General features: G+C 44.1%; 1 protein-coding gene and 1 long non-coding RNA gene across 2 annotated transcripts in view; both read left to right on the top strand.

Moving 5' to 3' along the window:
• Positions 1–14,964, top strand: part of LOC145360517 (pro-neuregulin-3, membrane-bound isoform-like) — a 509,505-nt gene that overhangs the window by 258,568 nt on the left and 235,973 nt on the right. The gene's annotated exons all lie outside the window — the stretch shown is intronic.
• Positions 1,250–11,265, top strand: LOC145360518 (uncharacterized). Its single transcript, XR_013889731.1, has 3 exons — positions 1,250–1,357; positions 8,022–8,073; positions 11,067–11,265. It is a non-coding gene; the product is annotated as an uncharacterized LOC145360518 (long non-coding RNA).

Below are 14,964 nucleotides of genomic sequence, written 5' to 3' on the forward strand. Positions count from 1 at the left end.
AGTCTGCAGGTGATCAAGAAGGCGAATGGAATGCTGGCCTTTATAGCGAGGGGGATAGAATACAAAAGTAGGGAAGTCTTGCTGCAACTGTACAGGGCACTGGTGAGGCCGCAGCTGGAGTACTGTGTGCAGTTTTGATCACCACACTTGCGCAAGGATATTTTGGCCTTGGAGGGAGTGCAGACAAGATTCACTAGGCTGATACTGGAGATAAGGGGGTTGGACTATGAAGAGAGACTAAATAGACTGGGTCTGTACTCGTTGGAGTTTAGAAGGATGAGGGGGGATCTTATAGAGACATATAAGATAATGAAGGGGATGGATGGGGAGGTAGAGAGATTCTTCCTGCTTAGAAAGGACAGCAGGACTAGAGGGCACAGTCTCAAGATAAGGTGGGGGGGCAGTTTAGATCGGAGTTGAGGAGGAACTTCTTCACTCAAAGGGTGGTAAATCTCTGGAATTCTCTGCCCGTTGAAGTGGTGGATGCTACCTCGTTAAATATATTTAAGACATGGGTAGTTAGGTTTTTGACAGACAAGGGTATTAAGGGTTATGGGGAGAAAGTGGAACTGATCCACTTCAGATCAGCCATGATCTTATTGAATGGCGGGGCAGGCTCGAAGGGCTAGATGGCCTAGTCCTGCTCCTATTTCTTATGTTCTCCCCTGACCCCCGCCCAACCTCTCCCTTTATCCCCCCTGCGCCCAACCGCTCCCCCTAAACCACCCCCCCCCCCCCGGCGCCCGACCTCTCCCCGGACCCTCCCCCCGCGTCCGACCTCTCCCCCGACCCTCCCCCCACGTCCGACCTCTCCCCCGACCCTCCTCCCGCGTCTGACCCCCCCCCCCCCCCCCCCGGCGTGTCCGACCTCCCCTCGACCCCCACCCTGCGCACGACCCCGGCCCCCCCCCGGGTCCGGGTCCGGGTCCGGGTCCGACCCCGACCCCCCCCCCCCCCCGTCCAACTTCTCCCCCGCCCCTCCCCGCGCGCGAACGACCTCTCCCCTCACACCCCCCACTCGGCACAACCTCTCCCCTGCCCACCCCCCCTCCCCGCCCACAAACTTCGCCTCTCCCCGCCCTCACCTCCTCCCCTCAGTCCCTTACCCCGACCCCACACCATCCGCCCACAACCTCTCCCTCACCTCAATCTGACTAAAAACAAAATGGCGCCGGAGCGGGAAATAGTGATTGAGCCGCTAGGACCCGGATGGAGCGTCAACCGCCTCCCGCCCGAGCGGGACCCGAGACCCGGACATCGACCCGGGACCTGACAGTTCCTCTCCCGATTGCACATGATTGCGCCTAAATTTGCAGAAAGTAATATTTTTCGGCTGAAGGAGCATAGAGCTGAGACAGTAGGTATTTTCGACATTTAGATGAATAAGAAAGTGGTTGAGAGAGGGACCAGATATTGAGCAGGTCAGCTGTACTGAGGGAAATGCCCTCCAGATTGATTCTGAGATCCAGACTCTCTGATTTATATCTGCAATTTGGATTCACTGTTTATACTAAAGCGGGACACTGCGGGGTGGGATGGGGTTCTGATTATAAAGTAACAGTCAAATAACTTCCTAACATCCGGGACGACCAGTGGTAATGTCCTGAACTCAGACCCATGATGAAGTGAAACATTTACATTCCTGCCTGTCATATTTAAAATGGTTGTATTAATTAATTATGAATGTACACTAATCAAGACAATTATTATTAGTTTTTTTTATATCTGGGTGCATTCGCAGTTTCCTCCTATATTCTTACGTTGTGTCTGAATTGAGTGGTTTGATTTGCTGTGTGACCGTTCACTAACTGTTGCTTATGTCTTTGATTTATTGTCTATGTATTTAGTACAGTACCAGTTTATACCTGGGTGATTTTATCATTGATATTTTATGTAATCACTGCTTTATTATGGCTTAGCATTGTAAATTTATATCTGTGATTAGCCTGTTGATTGATGGTAATCAGGACAACAAGCATTGATAATTCCCAATGGTTAACCAGTGAAACTCTGAATCAGTTAGCCTGGAGAAGAGCATCACGTTTGCTCCCATTACAAAAGGGGATTGCAAGAGATGTGTGATTTGAGATAATTATTTCAGGGTATCCAATTACCATTCTGTACAGACTGAGTCACGGTGAGAGCAAACATGGAACAAGAGCAATAACTTACATTCAGATAGCACATTAATATTGTGAAACATCCCAAGGTTCTTCAAAACAGTTGGGTCAATTAAACATTTGATTTTTTTTGAAACTAAACCACAGGAGAGATCAGGAAATATGACAAAACACTTGAACAAAGAGGTAGTTTTTAAAGTTAATCTCAAAAGGGGAGAGAGACAGAGAGGTTTAGGGTGGAATACATGAAAATTATGTTGAAAACACAGGATAAAATATAAAAGAATCCAAGAATAAAGTACAAAAGAAACTGACTAAATTAACACAGAAATGTAGGATCATTGCTGGCTGAGCAAACTCCTATCTCATCACAGTGGCAGTGGTGTAATGATATCGTCACTGATGGAGTAATCCAGAAACCCAGGGCAATGTTCTGGGTTTCTGGTTGAAATCTTTGCATGGCAGATGGTGAAATTTGAATTCAGTACAAACCTGGAAAATGAAATCATTGTCAATTGTTGTAAAAGCTCATCTGATTCTTTAAGGAACGTAATCTGCCATCCTTATCTACCCCTGACAATGGTCAAATAGGCAAAAAATACAACCATCAATGAATTTTTGAAAATGCCACATATTGGAACCACACAAAATAGCTTTATTGAGTTTGTCACATCAGTAACTTTTTCTTTCATTGTTAACCAGATGGACAAAGTGTGGAAAAGGCACAAGTGACTTTTTATTCATAAAATGTATACATTAACGACTGTTCAAAGTTGACACTACATCTTCTATACTGTATCTCACCACCATTTACAGTTAATACTTACAAGATCAGTTACATATCATTGCACAGCCAGAAAGGATCTACATAGTTTCCAGCTCCTGGATTTACTTTGGCTAAGGGCCTAAGATGGTGATCTTTCCGCATTGTACCCTAAGCTTTAGTGCATCCCTTAGCATGTAGTCCTCTACCTTGGAATGTGTCAATCTGCAATACTCGACTGGGGCCAATTCTTTGTAATGGAAGACCCAACAAGTTTCAGACAGTACAAGAAAGTCTTTCACCGAGTTGAAGATCCTCTAGCAATTCATGCTAACCTTGGGGTGCAAATCCCTGAGCACAGTTGTAAACACAGTCCTGCATTATGGAAGTGCTCGGGATTAAACTTAATAATAAACACAGCACTATCTAGATGCTCTTGATGTGGAGATGCCTGTGTTGGACTGGGATGGACATAGTAAAAAGTCTCTCAACACCAGGTTAAAGTCCAACAGGTTTATTTAGAATCCCAAACTTTCGGAGCACTGCTCCTTCATCAGGTGATCATTCACCTGATGTTGTAGGACTTCTTACTGTAGGTGCCCTTTGCAAAGGTACATTCCCAGAAAGAGGTGAATAACAGTCTCTGTCCACCGCAGCCCACCTCGAAAGTAATATGCAGAGGGGGGTCAGACTTTGAGCATGCAGGACGGATTCGATTCTTATTACTAGCCAACTACATCTTGGTGCTTGGTTGAAACTTCTGATGATGAGGCATTCGGCAAAATGATTTTGACATTCTATTTGGGGAACCATCTAAGGATCCACCATCTCCATATCCCAAAGGGCCGCTGCTTGATAGGCCTCCGGCAAAAAGGGTATTTCTGCATTAACTTTTCAATGAGGTGCAGGTGGGATGACAGTCTAACAGCTTGGAGTGTGTCAGGTGTCCTGGCAGGGGTGAGGTCCCGGGTGTGAAATACTGGGGCTATTTTCACAGTTTTTTCTTGCATTTGCTCTTTTTGCAACCACTTTGAGCCTGTGCCCTCTTGTTCTTGATTCTTTTACAAGCAGGACCAGTTTCCTCCTATCTACTTTGTCCAACCCTCTAATGATTTTTGAATGCATCTATCAAATTCCCTCTTTTTTTTCCCCCCAAGGAGAACATAAGAACATAAGAACATAAGAAATAGGAGCAGGAGTAGGCCATCTGGCCCTTCGAGCCTGCCCCGCCATTCAATAAGATCATGGCTGATCTGTCGTGGCTCAGTTCCACTTTCCCGCCCTCTCCCCATAACCCTTAATCCCCTCTCTTATCAAAAACCCATCAACCCGCTTCTTAAAAATATTTAGCGAGGCAGCCTCCACCACTTCAACGGGCAGAGAATTCCAGAGATTCACCACCCTTTGAGTGAAGAAGTTCCTCCTCAACTCCGTTCTGAACTGCCCCCCCTTTATCTTGAGGCTGTGCCCCCTAGTCCTACTGTCTTTTTTGAGCGGGAAGAGTCTTTCCACCTCTATCCTATCCATCCCATTCATCATCTTATACGTCTCAATGAGATCTCCCCTCATTCTTCTAAACTCTAACGAGTACAAGCCTAGTTTATTCAGCCTCTCCTCATAGCTCAACCCCCTCAACTCCGGTATCAGCCTAGTAAACCTCCTCTGCACTCCCTCCAAGGCCAAAATATCCTTGCGCAGGTGCGGCGCCCAAAACTGCACACAGTACTCCAGCTGCGGCCTCACCAATGCCCTATACAGCTGCAGCAAGACCTCCCTACTTTTATATTCAATCCCCCTCGCTATGAAGGCCAGCATCCCATTCGCCTTCCTGACCACCTGCTGCACCTGCAGGCTGGGTTTTTGCGACTCATGCACAAGGACCCCGAGGTCCCTCTGCACTGTCGCCTGCTGCAGTTTTTCGCCACGTAAGTAATAGTCCTTCCTACCATTCTTCCTACCAAAGTGGACCACCTCACACTTACCAACATTAAATTCCATTTGCCATTTCCTGGCCCATTCGCCCAGCCTATCTAGATCCTTCTGCAGACTCTCCACACCCTCCGCACAATTTGCCTTTCCCCCAATCTTGGTGTCATCAGCAAATTTCGACACCCTACACTCGGTTCCCTCCAGTCTCAACTTCTCCAATTTCCCTTCATAACTGAGGTTTCACATCGCTGGAACTATTCTTGTACACTTCTTCGGCACTCTCCAATGCATTCACATTTGCCCTAAGGTGTAATGCTCAGAACTTTGGAACGTAGTCCAGCTGAGATCTAACTAGTGTTTCGTACAAGTTCTGTATAATCTTTCTCTTGTACTCTGTGGCTCTATTAATAAAAGCTGGGATACTGTATGATTACTAATGGTTCTCTCCACTTTCAATGATCTATGCACAAATACATCTAGGTCCCTCTGCTCCTGCAACTCTAAGAATTCTCTCCATGTTCTTCCTACCTGTTGTGTGTGGGGGAGGGACGTGGTGCTGGTGTCGTTTGGTGGAGTGGATGTTTTATCAGGAAGTGGTGCTGCTCTTTTGGGATAGTGTTGGAAGGGCATTAATGGGTTTTAAAGTTAGAGTTCGGAGGGTGATGTGTTGGGACTCCTGGGTGGCACATGTTAAATATTCTGCGTCCTTCTAACTTATTTGTTTTCTCTGAGAGTTTGAGTTCTGCTCCTTGCCCACCTCTGCTCTCCCTTGGATTGCCAATTTTTTGCAGTGCTCCTGACACTTTCAGGTAAATCAGCCAACACCTGCATTGTTTGCTGTAGTTGTTCTACTAGGTTACAGTTCTCAATGATCACTGTTTCTGCAGTTTGCAATCTCTCGTTGATTGATTAGCTCCCACCCCCAATCTACAAGAAGGCAAACTGAACAGTGAATAAGATGGGGGGCTTTTCAAGAAAGCCCATTTGCCCTGCAGGTATGGAATATGTGGCAAACTTCATTCTAATCATGTGAACAGCTTATCTGATGTCATTTACAGATGAAATAGCTTTGAATTCCTTCTATTTTGGGCTGAAGGGGTTTTTTTTTGAAGCAAATTGGTCCATTGTAATCAGTCTGAATCTGACCAGAAAAAATATCAAACAAGCAAATGTTTGGTAAGAAGTCCACTTCAGGGGTCAGTTTAAAGATTGAGTTAGTTCAGGGAGATATGTTGCCTACAATTCCAAGGAGATGAGTAGTTTGTACTTAGTGTAAATGTCCTCTTTGTACTGAGTATTCCTAATTAACTTGTTTGATGTTCAGTAAATATGTCGAGTGTTTTATAGTCTGTGGCCAATTTTTGTCATTTGATCAGTAAAATATAACTCACTTTACCATGAATAGTGAACTGCAGGACAGTATCCCATATAGCATGTCCTCTGACATAATCCACAATAGCCCAATAAACCCACACACTCCGATATCGCACACCCCACGCTGTGATACACCACCATCTACCATGTATCACCCCTCCCCTCTCCCTGACACATGGTGATTCCCATACCTTGCAATACATCCCAAACTACAATTTTGCTCCCATCACACATCCTGTGATTTCGCACATCTCATGCACGGCAATACCCCAATAAACAAAAAGCAGACTATAACCTGATCGCCGTAAGTAAGAGTTTTCATATCAAACTAACAGGTTATAAACTCATGAAATTGTTAAAGTATACAAGTTGTGTGGACTAAAACAGATGTTGCAACTCGCAGTCCCTGACTGCCATTTTGAGACCATGCAGACATAATGGGAGCATAGGAGAAATATTTTGCAAATTATTTTTGTGCAACATCTGTTTTAAGATAAAACACAATATTTAAAGTAAAAACTATTGGTTTGAGTTTACATCAATTTGCTTGCAAATCGTTTGGGTCAAGTGGGGAACTCAGACCCAGCCATGTACGTCGGGTAGCACGGTGGCACAGTGGTTAGCACTGCTGCCTTACAGCTCCAGGAACTTGGGTTTGATTCCCAGTTTGGGTCACTGTCTGTGTGAAGTTTGCACATAAGAACATAAGAAATAGGAGCAGGAGTAGGCCATCTAGCCCTTCAAGCCTGCCCCGCCATTCAATAAGATCATGGCTGATCTGTCGCTGCTCAGTTCCACTTTCCCGCTTTATCCCCATAACCCTTAATCCCCTCTCTTATCAAAAACCCATCAACCCGCGTCTTAAAAATATTTATCGAGGCAGCCTCCACCACTTCAACGGGCAGAGAATTCCAGAGATTCTCCACCCTTTGAGTGAAGAAGTTCCTCCTCAACTCCGTTTTAAACCGCCCCCCTTTTATCTTGAGGCTGTGCCCCCTAGTCCTACTGTCTTTTTTGAGCGGGAAGAGTCTCTCCACCTCTATCCTAGCCATCCCATTCATCATCTTATACGTCTCAATGAGATCTCCCCTCATTCTTCTAAACTCTAACGAGTACAAGCCCAGTTTATTCAGCCTCTCCTCATAGCTCAACCCCCTCAACTCCGGTATCAGCCTAGCAAACCTCCTCTGCACTCCCCCCAAGGCCAAAATATCCCTGCGCAGGTGCAGCGCCCAAAACTGCACAGAGTACTCCAGCATATAAGAGCTGGAGTCTAATGTTGCAGTTGTACAGAACGTTGGTTAGGCCGCATTTGGAGTAGTGCATCCAGTTCTGGTCGCCTTACTACCGGAAGGACATTCTCCCCTTGTCTGTGTGGGTTTTCTCCGGGTGCTCCGGTTTCCTCCCACAGTCCAAAGATGTGTGGGTTAGGTGTATTGACCATGCTAAATTCCCCCTTAGTGTCTCAGGATGCGTAGGTTAGGGGGATTAGAAGGGTAAGTATGTGGGGTTATGGGGCCTGGCTGAGATTGTGGACGGTGCAGACTCAATGAGCTGAATACTTGCTACGCTGGAGGGTTTCTGTGTGCATTTTGTGGCTTGTAATAAAGTTGGGAACACTCCAATATTCTGATTCTAATCGAACCGATGGTCCTCCCTTTAGACTTTATATATGTTTTATGAATAAAATCAAGATTCCGTAAGCTTTTCTAAAATAAACCATAGCTTTATCCAATATCCTTTAACTTCAGGATTTTTTTTAGATACTGGATACCAAATCCCTCACCGTCATTCTGTAAAATGTTATCATTTTGTGTTTATTCGTCAAATTTCAGATAATTTGAGTTCTGGGAAGGATTAGAAAAACATGGGAAGAAAGAAAGAAAGGTGAGCAATGATATCCACAATATAATATGAAATTGAAATGCGTAATCCCAAAATAAAACAGAAAATGTTGGAAGTGTTCAACAGACCCAACAGCATCCATAGAGAGAAAGAGTGAATGGGTTGAATTTCCCCCAGGTCCAGCTAAGTCCCAGTGACTGGATGGATGCTAGGACCCTGGATGGGACTTAACCGCTGCTCCAGTCAGAGGCTGCAGCTCAGCTGCCTTGGCAACAAGGATGGCGGGAGACAGAGAGATGGCTACATGCTGAGGCAGCTTCAGAGGTACATTATGATTTACCTTGTCAGGGCCAGGTACGCATGGAGATCCAAGGGGTGAACCACCCAGTAGCATTGGCACCACAGATCCTCCATAGGCCAATGGAGCGCTCATTCTGGATTCTCAGGAGAACACCAGCGGTTGTCAGCACCTGTGGCCTACCCGGGCACACTGCTCCGGCCCCGCCTGGGCACCAGTCCAGTGTCGGCGGCAGAAGGAAATGCCATGAATTGACTCAGTCAGTTTATTGGCTGGTTGCGCCATTCAGTGGGTAGGAGGCTACATCACAGCCATCCCTCTGGCAATATTATTCCACCGTCATTTTATGAGGCTTCCCACCTCCCAGCCTGTATTTAGAGAGCTGGTAAAATCCATTCCAATTTTTCAGATCTGTACGTTTCATCTGAGTTCTGATGGAGGGTCATTGACTTGAAACGTCAACTCTGTTTCACTCTCCACAGATGCTGTCTGACCTGCTTTGTATTTCCAGCATTTTCTATTTATTTCAAATTTCCAACATCAGTTTTTGGTAAATTCTGAACTTGCTTACCACGAACTCAGGAGAAGCAAAGCCCATCAGGATATTTGTCATCAGTTTAATTATCAACTGAAATGTCATCTTTTATTCTTATATAATCAATCAATGCTGCATTTTTCAAACAAGGAATCTTTCACATTGAGTAGTGTTTAAATCATATAATGGTGAGGTCTATCGGAGAATGCAATCTAAAATAAGCTTTGGCTGCAGAAAAGGGGGATGAGCTGGGGCAGTAGTAGGAAAGGCAAGAGGAGGAGAAAGAGGGAGGAAAAGACCAAATCCTCCTTCAATTGCAACTTTGACCTTTTCATGGACTTGTTTTATTGCTTCCATCTATTGTCAACTTTAATTCAATGAAGTTACTTGAGAGTTTTAAACTTAAGAACATTTTAAAGCGACCCTGAATTTCTGCCTGTGATTTCCTATGCATTGGCTTTTGCCATTGAAGAGAATGAGTAGCAATTGGTGAGTTGGAGGAAATGGGAAATTCATGGTCCATTACTTGCATTATTGTCCACAATTGCAGTACATTGTTGGATAAACTTAATTGTAAGAAATTAATGTAGAAGGAAGCTAAAAGTTCCACATGGTTCACATTTTTAGCAAGGATCCCGTGTTATCGATTTAATTGTGATCTGATTTAAAATGGCCAAAACATTTTGCTTTCCCTTTCAGATTTGAGATTGCTTTTAATAACATATTATTGCAATGGTAAATAGTCAATGTTGGATTGTCTTTCCTATTGTATGTATACAAAGAAATACATTTCCTTCGAGCAAAAGTGGAAAACGGACTTCTCGTTGCCTTGGAATATTTAGTTACGTTGCTGTAATACGTCGGTTTAAGGATTCTAACCCATCGATTCTTTCACAGTTGCTGTGTGACATTTACTGCTGTAGATGTGGTGAAGATTATATGAATAGTAACATGAACCAGCCACAACTTTTCATGTAGATAAGTAAAACTAAGTGACAGGCTATAAAGTGTTGGGGTGTGAAAGGTATTCAGAATCAAGTTCGAGTGTCACATTTATTGCAAAGGTCCTGGCAATCACATTGAAGATATGGTCTAGATAATGGTGAGAAAGGTCCATCTTTTTGTTTACCCCTGGGTGTTATCCTGAAATGGCTGTAGTCCATGTGGTGAGGACGTTCCAGTAATGTCAGGAGCCCCAGGATTTTTATCAGTGTTGATTGAACCTTATCACATGTGAAGTTTGAATTTTACACATCAGCAAGCAATGTGGAATTTCTACTACAATATTCTTTCATCCCACCTTGCTTGAATTAGAGGCTTTGAAGTTTTCCAAGAACCATGTCAATTCCAGGTGTTAATTGCACTTTTTAGTATCAGGGACCCGGGTCACTATCTGTGTGGAGTTTGCATATTCTCCCCATTTCTGTGTGGGTTTTCTCCGGGTACTCCTGTTTCCTCCCACAGTGCAAAAATGTGCAGGTTGGGTGGATTGGCCATGTTAACTTTTCCCTTAATGTATCCAAACAGGAGTGTGGCGACTTGAGGATTTTCACAGTAACCTCAGGTCATTGAAAGTGGCAGATTAAGAATCTGTTAAGATTCTTAACCGGTTTAAGAATCTTAAACCTGTTTTTCTTAAATCCCAGGAGGCTAAGGGGTGAGATATACAAAATTATGAGCGTATAGACAGGAAAGACTTGTTTCCTCTAGATGAGGGATAAATTACCAGGAGGATTGGAGGGGACATGAGGAAAACCTTTTTCATCCAGAGTGTTGGGCATCTGGAATCCACTGCCTTATTTGGTGTTTGGGACTGAAATTGGGACTGGATGGTCACATGAGCGGATGGGAATGGAGGGATACAAACGAATGGTCTAGTTGGACCAATGAGTGGCACAGGCTTGGAGGGCCGAAAGGCCTGTTTGAAATGCTAAACTCGTTTAAATGAGAATCTGTATCTGAAGACTTGCATGGCTATGGATCAAGTGCTGGAAAATGGAATTGAAATGAGTAAAATTATTTTACTTGTTTTTGAATAGTGCAGACACTATGGGCTGAATGGGCATTTTCCACTGTAACTGTTTTCTGCTCCCGCATGCTTGCTTTCAGTGATTAGTGTACAAGGACAACCTTTGTACATGAACATTTTCCAGTCTATCACCATTTAAATTATACTCTGCCATTCTGTTTTTTCCACCGAAGAGGATAACTTCATGTTTATCCATGTTATCCTGCATCTGCCATATATTTGCCACTCACATTGGAATTTGGAAACATCCATGTGACAACCATCTGGGGGAATTGTGAGAAGAAATCCACGGAAGATCAGTTGAGTTATATTGGCCATTTGGTTTCAGAATGGGGTGTTATCGTTGAAAACTGTATACATTTGTAAAGCTGAGCGGGGAGTAAAGGAGTATTGTATTATCAAACTTTTCATGTTCAATAAATGTTTTCTTCTTGTTGTTTAAAAACTAATTAGCAGTTCTGTGACTCTGTTCTTCCATGTCTTCTTTAAAAAAAACGTTGTGTTCTTTTGAGCCAGGGTCCCATTCTGGGGCCTTCTTATCCAATAGTAACACCAACTGAGATGGTAACAATCCTTAACTAACAACACTTCATTTCTCTTTTTGCCTGTCCTTCTTAAATATTGAATTCTTTTGGATATTCAGTTCCCAGAGTTGGTCATCCTGCAACTATGCCTCCGTAATCACAATTACATCATACCCACTGACATCTATTTGTGCTGTTAACTCAACTGCCTTATTGTGAATGCTTTGTGCATTCAGATACATTGTCTTTATCACAGTTTTACACATCTTGTTTTGTACCATGGCCCCATACACCTCTGCCTTTCACTTTTGCTTTCTAATTTTCTGTCTCTCACTTCTACCTTTCTCTCCCTCACTTGTGTTTCCTCGCTCAGGTTCCCTTCCCCCACAATACTAGTGAATATCCCTGCAAGGATGTTGACCCTGGTCCTACTTGGGTAAAACCTGTCCAATTTGTACAGGTCCCAATTTCACCAGAATCTGTCCCCAGTGCCTCAGAAAATGTAACCGCCTCCTACACCATTTCTCCAGGCACTGGGTGTAATCAGGAGATCACAACCTTTAAGGCTGTGCTTTTTCATTTATTTCCCAACTTCCTATATTCTGCCTTCAGTACCTCATCCCTCTTTTAAACAATGTCATTGGTACTGGTATGGAACAAATTCTTTGGCTGTGCCCCATCTCCCTTAAGAATGTCCTACAGCTGTTCAGTGACATCCTTGACGCTGGTACCAGGGAGACGGCGTACATCCTGGTGTCAACTTCTGTCTGTTCTGCTTACAATAGAACCTCCTATCGCTATTGCTGCCCACCCTCCATGCAGCAAAGACATCAGGAAGCCATGGATTTAGCTGTCGCTGCATTCCTAGAGAAACTATCTCTCCCAGTATTATCCAAAATGGAAAATCTGCTAGAGAAGATGATGGACCCAGGGGACGCCTATACTACCAGCCTAGTGTTTTAACTCCATCTGGCAATCACTCATTCCCTTTCTGCTTGTGCACTCTTTATCTGCCATGTGACCACCTCACTGTACATGTTATCAACAAAGGTCACATCCTTGCAGGTGCTCCACAGTGACTGGATCTGCAAATCCAGTTTTGAAAAACATATTTTGAGTAGCTGCATGCTGGATATGCTTCCAGCGCATGTGCCCCAGACTTCCCACTTTGCATAAGAGGAGCATTCTACATGGCCAAGCTGTCCTGCCATGACTTCCCCTTAAATTATTCACTTTATTTTTATTTCCTGTAGTTTAGAGAACATTAAAGAAAGTGGAAATACTCACCAGACCCTACTTACCAAGGCTGCAGCTCTTCTTTCTGAGGAAAACTGGAAAATGAAAGGGGCACCTCCTTTCCTCTACTGAACACCCTCAATCACCACACTCCAACGTAAGCTCTCTAATGCAGACTAATGCAGAATTCTAGTGTATAAATGGTGGAAAATCCTTTTGAAATTGTTTAGTTCATTTAATTTGAGAATGGAAGCTGTAAGATAGTACAATGGTTGGTGCAGAGTAAGGGCCCATCTGTAATTCAGTTATTCTGAAAGACAGATTTTTCTCAGCACCTGCTGTGAATCTCGATTTGTGCTAATCAACAACAACTTACATTTATATAGCACCTTTGATGTGATAAAGCATTGGCTGAGCCTCATAGGGAATATATTCGGGAAAGTGGCCGAACGTTTTTTCAAAGAGGAACTTCAGAAAGGGGGAAGGTGAGACGGAGAGGCAGGGAGGGAATTCCAGAGACTGGGGTTTGGACACTGGCACAGATACCAACGGTGAAAAGTTAAAATCAGGAATGTTCAAGAGACCAGAGTTAGAGGAGCGCAAATATCCCTGAGTGTTGTGGAGGAGATTACAAAAATAGGGAGGAGCAAGATCATGGATTTGGAAACAAGGATGGGAATTCAAAAATCAAAATTTTGATGGACTGAAAGCTAAGGTAGGTCAGCAAACAAAGGGAACAGGCAAGGAGAGTTTTGGATGTGTTGCAATATAGAGGCGATAATGGCATCGATGAGAGTTTCCGCAGCAATGAGCAGACAGAGGGATAAAGAAAGTAGCTAGGGAATGTTTTTTTTGAGGGACTGAAAACAATGTTCTTCCTAATATATAATTGGAGGAAAGTTCTGCTAACCAAGTACTGGAAAATGGACAATCAGTCTGGCAATCTAATTTATTTAATGTCACAAGTAAGGCTTATATTAATACTGCACTTAAGTTATTGTGAAATTCCCTGAGTCACCACACTTCAGTGCCTGTTCAGATCAAGGTACCTAACCAGCAAGTCTTTCAGACTGTGGGAGGAAACCAGAGCACCTGGAGGAAACCCACAGACACAGACAGTGACCCAAGCCGGGATTCAAACCCTGGCCCCTGGTGGTGTGAGGCAGCAGTGCTAACCACTGTGCCACCATGCTGCCAATGTAGAGACTGCGGAGGAGTTAAGGGAAGATGGTGACATAGTGGTATTGACACTACTAGTAATCCAGAAACCAAGGGCATGCTCTGCAGACCCAGGTTTGAATCCCATCCTGGTAGCTGGTGGGATTCGAATTGAATGTTTTAAAATCTAGAATTAAAAGTCTAATCATAATCACGAAACACATTAACGATTGTTATAAAAACTCATCTAGTTAAATAATACCCTTTAGGGAAGAAACTCTGTATCCTTACGTGGTTTAGCCTGCAAGTGACTCCAGACCCACAGCAATGTAAAGTTTATTAGTCACAAGTAGGCTTACATTCACACTGTAATGAAGTTACTGTGAAGATCCCCTAGTCGCCACACTCTGGCACTCGTTCGGGTTACACTGAAAGGGAATATAACATGGCCGATGCACTGAACCTGCACACCTTTGGACTGTGGGAGGGAACCGGAGCACTTGGAGGAAACCCACACAGACGTAGGGAGAAAGTGCAAACTCCACACAGGCACTCACCCAAGCTGGGAATCGAACCCATGTCCCTATTGCTGTGAGGGAGCAGTGCTAACCACTGCACCGCATGCCACCCCACGTGATTGGGTTCTAAGTACCCTCTGAAATAGCTGTGTCATTAGGGATTGACAATAACTACTGGCTAACCAGTGATGCCCGCACCCCGCTAAATAATTTTTAAGAAGTTGAGATAGAGGGTGGGAGGCAGAGCAGTGTGTAATGAGTATAGCAGGTACATGTGCCAAGATAGGGGTCAAGGGAAGATCCTTGGATGACATCTAAACTGGATTCACTAGTGGTGGGTGTGGGTGGATTTCCTGGCCTCCTGTTGACTACACCACCAGGAAACCTATGGCAGGGATCCTGCCAGTATTAATAGTCGAAAAACTCTAGCCACTGTCAGGTGGGAGTGTGAGGGAAATGCAACTGGATGAATGCAAGTGGCAGAGAGGGGTATCAGAGGAGAATGTAAGGGAGGAGAGTGTGTGCGGAAGAGGGAACCCATTGACAGTGTGTTTTTACTATGTTGTTTATCAGTTGTGAACTTTGTAACATTCCTTCCTGGTGGCTATTCTCTGACGACCTTGGTGAACAGTCCA

Source organism: Carcharhinus amblyrhynchos, chromosome 31, assembly GCF_965287045.1.
Source record: "Carcharhinus amblyrhynchos chromosome 31, sCarAmb.v2.hapA, whole genome shotgun sequence".
NCBI classification, from domain to species: Eukaryota; Metazoa; Chordata; class Chondrichthyes; order Carcharhiniformes; family Carcharhinidae; genus Carcharhinus; species Carcharhinus amblyrhynchos.